An 8,542-nucleotide genomic window follows, 5' to 3' on the forward strand; every position below is an offset into this window, starting at 1 on the left:
TTTTATACCCAAAATTTAAATGTTTAACCTGTAGCATTATCCAATAAACTTGACATCCATAACAACAAACTTGAAATCCATAACAACCAACCTGAACTCCATAATAATAAATCAAAGTTTACATTAACGTAAAATATAATGTAGTTCAACATTGTTAACCATAATAAACAAAGCATATATCTAAAATTACACCTAAGATGGTGGACTCTGGGGTTGATTTCTTCATATCATATGCATCATAGATTCAAGTCGATTTTCAAATTCTTCACATTTTTTCTGATATGTTGTTTCTCTCTTTGCTTCCCTCGCTTCATTTACGACTTTCATTTGAGCAACTTTTTGATCCATTTCAGCCAACTGTTGTTTTAAATGATTAACTTCTAATTGGGAAGACTCACTCTGTGATGACATGTACTGAGATGAACTGAATTCAAAATATTTGGTTAGAGTAACGAATGATCATTGACAACGAACCTGACCATATCTTTCAGGACCCAAAACTTCATTAATAACTTGATTTTCGATGTCATCCTCAATAACAATACCATGACTTGAAGTCGTAGCTTCATACTTAGCCTTTTTACCCCTCAATTTTTCCTAATAATCAATTCAATAATTATTTTAAATAAGAATGTAATACTATAGATATAAATATAACATAATTCAAATCTTCTGTCCAATAAATATACCATAATTTCTACAGCTTCATTAGTCATAGAAGTGTCATTTTTTTTTTGTATGTGCCATGTCGAAGAGTTTTATTCGTCCAACTTTACAACAATACGTATTTTTCTACAATGTAGCCTTTTTACCCTCAATTTTTCCTAATAATCAATTCAATAATTATTTTAAATAAGAATGTAATACTATAGATATAAATATAACATAATTCAAATCTTCTGTCCAATAAATATACCATAATTTCTACAGCTTCATTAGTCATAGAAGTGTCATTTTTTTTTGTATGTGCCATGTCGAAGAGTTTTATTCGTCCAACTTTACAACAATACGTATTTTCTACAATGTATAATAAAAATTAAGTGTTGCAAAAAATTAATTAATAATATAAATAATTTTCGTTTGCTTAATGATATGGGAAATAGGGTGTACGTTGAGCATTGGTCATTACCCAATCTGTGTTATTAGCTGTACAGACAAATAAATACACATTTGCTCGCTTATGGAGGGCTTATGGAGGGCTTATGGAGTGACCTGAACAAAGATACAGTCTACTGTTCATTAAAACCTAAAAGATAACAGCCGGCCTATTGAACACTAAGCAACTTATGGTTCGAGATATTCTTAAATGGTTCCAACTAATCTATGGTACTTTGTTCATATATATATATATAACCATCCTGTAATAAAGCAAATACTTTTGATGAAAAATAAGTATTTTAAAAATCCTAAATTCAAGCACAAGCAAAATCCAAACTAGTAGACCCCAAGTAAGCCCTAATCATTAGTATTACTTGGAATCAAGGTACAAACAGAAAGCAAAAGCAACGATCTTATAAAGCTTATAATGCTGTTAGGCTTGAATCTAAATCAATTGAAGAAAAATGGAAACTGGAAAACTAAAATAATTTAAATATAAATTAATTCAGGAAGACCGAATACTAAATACCTCAACTCTAAATAAGAAACAAAATAAGATCTAGGGTTACGGGAGATTGAATAAGCGAAACCAAGGAATGGAATCAATGACAAATCTGTGTTATTACGAGAAATAGGGTGTACATTGAGCATTGGTCATTACCTAATTTTGTTGAAGCTGCCGAGGAATGGAATCAATGCAAAATACACATTTGCTTATGGAGGGCTTAAAAGGAATGGAATGAAGTCAAAGACATACTTGGTGGTTGGCCGGAAGAGTGTGACGACAACGATACTCGTTTCTGATGGTGGCTGCGCTACGGTAGTTGTGTTGGGTTAAGGATTGTAAATCAGTTTGAAAGAAAAAGAGAACTGAAAGATCGAGATTAATTTGGGTGTTTTCAAACTATACCTGTTGGTGACCGAAAATCGACGATGGCGGCGTGATGTTGCGGTTGTGGTGATGGTTGCATGGTGGTGGCTTCACTGTGAAAATGGGAATGAAACAATTATGTATTTGGAACCCGATGGGTTAAAAGGATTGTACAATTGCGGCGTTTATTACAAAAATGCTGCTAAAGTTTATAACTATAGCGACGTTTATTACAAAAACAGCACTAAAGTGCATGATTATTACAGTGTTTATAAAAAGAGAAAATAACCTCATTGACCAAAAATACCTTATAATATACGATTTTAACCAACTTTTTTTGGATTTTCCAAAATGACAACTAATGCGATCGAAATTCAATCTCCGGTATCGAGTTAAGATTCGCAACGCGACTTCGACTATCGCAACGGGATCGCAATCGGTATCGCATGCAGTCGCTATCGCGAACACTTCGCAACACGAACTATGCAATGCGAACTGGACTATCGCAATGCGAATATGTAAAATCGCAATGCGATAGTCGACTATCGCAATGAGAACTTGGACTATCGCAATGCGATTTGCGATTTAAATATTCACATTGCGATAGTCGACTATCGCATTGCGATTTACATTCTCATGCGATAGTCCAAGTTCGCGTTGCGATTTATTCCAAATTCGTTGCGATAGTCCAAAATCGCAACGACTGGTGGTATTGCATTTGTTTCTTAAGATTTTCTCTAAAAGATATTATTCGCGGACGTGTACGAAGACCACGACCACGACCGGAGACGGAGACGGAGACGGAGACGAGACGGAGACGAGACGGCGACGGCGGCGGCGCGCGAGAATTCCCCTTGTTCTCTATCACTCAACAAGGAAGTGGGAAAGCCAAGCCTTAAATACCATTCCCAATAGTGTTTCCAATACTATGTGGGATTGAGCATTACCAACACTTGTTTCCAATACAATGTGATTATTCAGGAAACAATTAACAATCATGCACCTTAAAACAACTGAATAACCATTGCATTAGTATTATACGATAAATGTCTAATAAAAGTCAATCTACTATCAATCGCGATTATTGCAATTTTAAGCAAAACATTCAAAATAATATCACTATTTAAGGCTCAATCCCACATAGTATGGGAACAAGTTTAGTAATGCTCAATCCCACATAGTATTGGAAACACTATTGTGAATGGTATTTAAGGCTTGGCTTTCCCACTTCCTTGTTGAGTGATAGAGAACAAGGGGGACTCTCGCACGGTCTTGGTCGTGGTTGTTTTATTTAAAATGCTGTTAATATCTTTATTTCACGTCGTTTTACCTGTAAACACCGCTCTTTATTCAAATTTGTGGCGTTTTATTTAAAAACGCCGCTAAAGAAAATTTCGTTGTACTTCGTGAAAAACAGAACACAAGTGCACTATGCATTTTATTGTATTTGAAAGGGGAAATTGTTTTATAACTCTCCCATTTTTATCGTTTTTTAAATCAGCCCAACTATTTTGTACATTCTGTTCCCATACTTTTTATTCAATTTAATCCCAATTTCACTTCTAATTTCATCTAAATAGTTTAAATCTTTAATTTAGATCAAAATGTATGTTTATTATTATTAGGGGTGCAAAATATAAAATTCTAAGGGGTGAAAGATTAAATTATCAAAATAAAATAAGAAGAAAATATTTAAACTATAAAGGAATTTAAATATTTTTGGGGTGCTACCGCAACCCTCGGTCCATCCTTGCTAGTTGCTATTAATGGGTAGTGCTATTATACCATACTATACCATACCATATATATTGTATGATAACTTGGGTAAGTTTGATATTACTTTTTTGACTTAAAGGCTCGTTTAAAACGTAAAAAAAAAAGTGTCAAAAGATTACCTAAGCAAGATAAAATCTACATTTCGAACATTAAAATTGAACCAACATCAAAAGCTGCTTTTTTCAGCTTTTTAGAGATAAAATTCGATTTAGAGATAAACTTATCTTTTTATCCTTTTAAACTCATAGGTTCTACCACCGCTTCACCCAGGGAAAAAAAATGAAAATCCATTTTTATAAATTATAAATATATAATTATTGTTCCTTTTCAATGGTTCATTGTTAATATCTTTAAAAGAATAATGTATTTTATTATAATTTAAATTGATATATTTAATATATTAGAATATAAATAAATTTAAAATAATATATTTTTATTTTACAATATAATGATTAAAACAAACATTTTATCTTCTCAAATTTCTAAATCAATAATAAACACCAAAATTTTAAACTTATTTTTTCAAAATCAATTTTAAAAGTATCTTCTTGTGACACAATCAGAAACAAAAATAAAAAAATAGAACTTTTATTATTATTAAAAGGGAAGAGATACAATTTAAGATTGAATCACCCATGTATTGCCAGAATATCGAACTTGAAACTAGTTGAGGCATGCGATTACGCAGTTTCCTTAAAACAAATTTCCGGTCACTCCTTGGTGCTCGAGATGTTTTTGTCGTTTGTCTTCTAAGATATAAAAACGATATGATCAGCGCACTGTAACACAACTTACGAGACCACAAACTTTAGCTTGATAGAGAATATCAACGAAAAAAGAAGAATTTTTTTTTGAACTGTGTATAACCTAGTAGGTTATCATGATATATATAGTGGTTTCACATAGGAGAAACTTGGAAATAATATATTTAAAAAAAACGAGGTCACTATTGAGTATATGAATTAATTTGAAAATAATCAATTAATACCGTATCATATCGAATATATTCTTGAATTGCACGTCATACAATATTAGTAATCTAATTAAAAGAAAAACATATAATATCTTTTTTAATTTAGAATAATCAAAAGATATTAATAATATTTCAACTAATCAAGACATTTGCATCACCCACATCATGCGGGTGCACCCGACCAAAATGGGTTCAACTAGTTTCAATTAGAACCCCTTCACTTGCACACAAGGAAAATTTTAACTAAAGTCATTCAATGACTAATAAGTTGGTTTGTGTATATAAAATATTTCCTTGCTTCATATCCCACCAATGTAAGATATGAGTTTTTCCATTTTCCTTACAAATACAATTCACATGTACCCTACTTTGAACTTTAATTTTTCATTCATTATTCAATCGTTTTGAGCATGTAATATATCATTGTAAAGATCTCACATAATAGAATATGAATCAATAAATTTATTATTCAATTCTTCATCTTTACACTTAGAAAATATGCCTCCGTTTATAATTTATCACATTTTTTCCAACCCTTCTTACAATACTTTTCAAAAAGCAATGTCAAACTCGTAAGATGATTTTTAATTTAAAATGTTATTTTGTTAAATTTAAAATTATACAATCTATTGTATTTTTTTATTGCAATGAAAAAGTTACATTGTGACAATTTTAGGTTTATAATCGAACAAGTTATATCCGAGATAAATTCAAGATTTTTTTTATTTTGAGCTTTGACGAACTTTTTCAAGCTTCAATTCATGATTTCAAGTTTGATTCAAACTTAAAAATTTTAAGCTCACGAGTTTTCGAGTCAAGCTCAACAATACTTGTAACACCCTTAACTCATATCCAACCCGAATACAAGTCTGACGTGTCACATTGACTTTTCAAACTTTGACTCTTATGGAAAATCCCGGGAATTTTTAAAACTTTCATTAAAACGAAATACATTAATTTACATAAGACCATAAAATACAAAATTGATCAGAGTATTCGTAATTAACACTTATTACATGTCAACATTCTATGCATAACCAAGTACATACTTTGTCAATTACTTCTGATCTGATCTCTTAGTAGTATTGCTGTCCGTGCTACTTCTATTTCCACTTTTCTTGATTCTTGGTACCTACGTGTAAATCACTTACACGCTAGTCATATACTTAGTGAGGCAATAAATGAATATGCAACAATAAACTTATGAATGTTCATACTTACCATTGGATCATGACATTTCAATATGCAGGTATCTATCGCACGATAACATATAATGCACATACGAAACTTACTTCTTGTATCACTTTCACTGTAAATCGGTATTTCAATTGCATACCCATGTATATTATTGAGAATAGAGGTATGTGAGTACATTGAGGTTGTGCACTAATGTTGTCACCACAACATTTATCAATTCCCACATGGGGCACCGAACCTTAGTTCAGTATTCGTCCCGTAGGACTATTATCTATGTCCCGTAGGACCCCTACATCCCGAAGGACTATTATACCCTCGACTCTTGGCATGCCAATTACACCTATAGTTCTCATATCGTATACTATGGGCATTATTGTTATATTTCATATGTTCATGTACTCATATCATTTCTCTTGTGATCATGTATCTCATATCACTTCATATCATGTTCTCATATCACATATCATATCATATCATATCATATCATGAACATATATATGTCTTATGCATGTATCACAATAATTATCATATATGCATGTTCGCCACTACTATATTATAAAAATCAACTTAGGGATTAGACTTATCACAAGTCTTATTCCATTATAATATACATATAGTATGTACTCACCTTAGCTTTGCTTTGATTCGATTCTAATCCTTTGATCGTTCCGGAATAAGCTTACTTTTAGTATCTACATAATCACACATGGATTTATATCAGTATTATAACTAATATACTCTAATGGTTCACTCTTTAGACTAAGAGAAAAGTCAATTTCATCTTTTAATGAATGTATACATCGATGCACTACTGATGCATCGGTGCATAAAAGGTATTCGATGTATTATTATTGCTGGGATGCATCGATGCACCAATTGCATTGGATGTTTCATTATTAATGGGATACATCGATGCACTACTTATGCATCGATCAATGAATTGCATTCGATGTTTTTATTTTAAAAGAGTGCATCAATGCACTACCAATGCATCGATACACCTTCAAATAATTTCTGGGTTTTAACCTTGATGCATCGATGCACTATGAACGTGCATCGATGCACTCTGCCCAGAATCCTCTTTTTGAACCCGAAAATTCATTCATTTTGGATTAAATCCTTCATGTTTAATCCTCTTTTTCATTCTTAACTATAGTACACATCCTTAAACCAATTTATACTCATTTATTTCATCTTAAACCTTCAAATCCTATCCTTCATATGTAATTCAAGAATTACATTAATAAATCAACATGTTTGAATTTCGCTTTTAACACTTCGTATATCTTAACTAGATTGATGACAAGTCAAATATAACTTTCAATTCTAGTTATGAACTCTATTCCAAGATTTCATTCAAGAACCTCTAATCTTTAATCTTCTCTATCTTCTTTATATTTTGATCTTAAGATAACTTAAAGCTTAGTTATCATCTAATGATCAAAACCCAATCTTAAACTTAACAAATATTTAACTAAGTAGAAGACTCACCTTTGAGCTTGGAGATACGGGAGGAGAGGAAGAAGTTCTGGAGAAATATCTCCCTACATGCTTATCTCTTAATAAAGAGATAAGATAATTATCTTTTAGATAAAAAGATCATTTTGCCCTTTAATTCCTTTAATAATTACTAACAACTTTTAGGATTTATTTAGATAAATCATTGAACTAATTCATTCTTCTACTATAATCACCAAATTCTGAAACTTTACAATTAAGTCACTAACCCATAGTTTGGGATGTTACAACTCTCCCCCTTAAGAAAAATCGTCCTCGAATTTTCATTATGCAAAGAGGTAGGGGTACTTAAGAAAATTCGTCCTCTACTTTGTGATTCCTCCACAAGACCTTAACCAATAGAATAGTCTTGTTCCTTAGTTGTTTGACTTCGTGAGCTAATATTTGAACAAGTTCTTCCTCATAAGTTAAATCTGGTCGGACTTCAATTTCTTCAGGAGTCTCAATGTGAGATGGATCAGATCTATATTTTCTAAGCATTGAGACATGAAAAACATTGTGTATCTTTTCCATTTCAGGTGGCAAAACTAACTGATATGCTACCGATCCTACCCTCTTAGTAATCTCATAAGGTCCAATGAACCGAGGACTCAACTTTCCTTTACGTCCAAACCTCAATATTTTCTTCCACGGAGACACTTTCAAGAACACTTTATCTCCGACTTGAAATTTAATTTCTTTCCTTTTTAAATCAGCATGATTTCTGTCTCAGCTGCAGCTTTCATATTATTTGAATTACTTGAACTTTCTCTTCCGTATTCTGAATTAACTCAGGACCAATAACTTCTCGATCCTTAAGTTCATACCAGTTCAAGGGCGTACAACATCTTCTTCCATATAGAGCTTCATAGGGAGCCATTTTGATGCTTGACTGATAACTATTGTTGTATGCAAATTCAGCAAGTGGTAAATACCTTTCCCACAATCCTTTGAATTCAATAACACAAGCTCTTAGCATATCCTCCAGAATTTGAATAGTTCGCTCGGATTGACCATCGGTTTGAGGATGAAACGCTGTACTGAAGTTTAACCGAGTTCCCAATGCTCTATGTAATGACTTCCAAAACCGTGATGTGAATCTAGGATCCCGATCATAAACTATGGAAATA

The sequence above is a fragment of the Hibiscus syriacus genome, unplaced genomic scaffold (assembly GCF_006381635.1).
Source record: "Hibiscus syriacus cultivar Baekdansim isolate YM2019G1 unplaced genomic scaffold, ASM638163v2 tig00110483_pilon, whole genome shotgun sequence".
Taxonomy (NCBI): Eukaryota; Viridiplantae; Streptophyta; class Magnoliopsida; order Malvales; family Malvaceae; genus Hibiscus; species Hibiscus syriacus.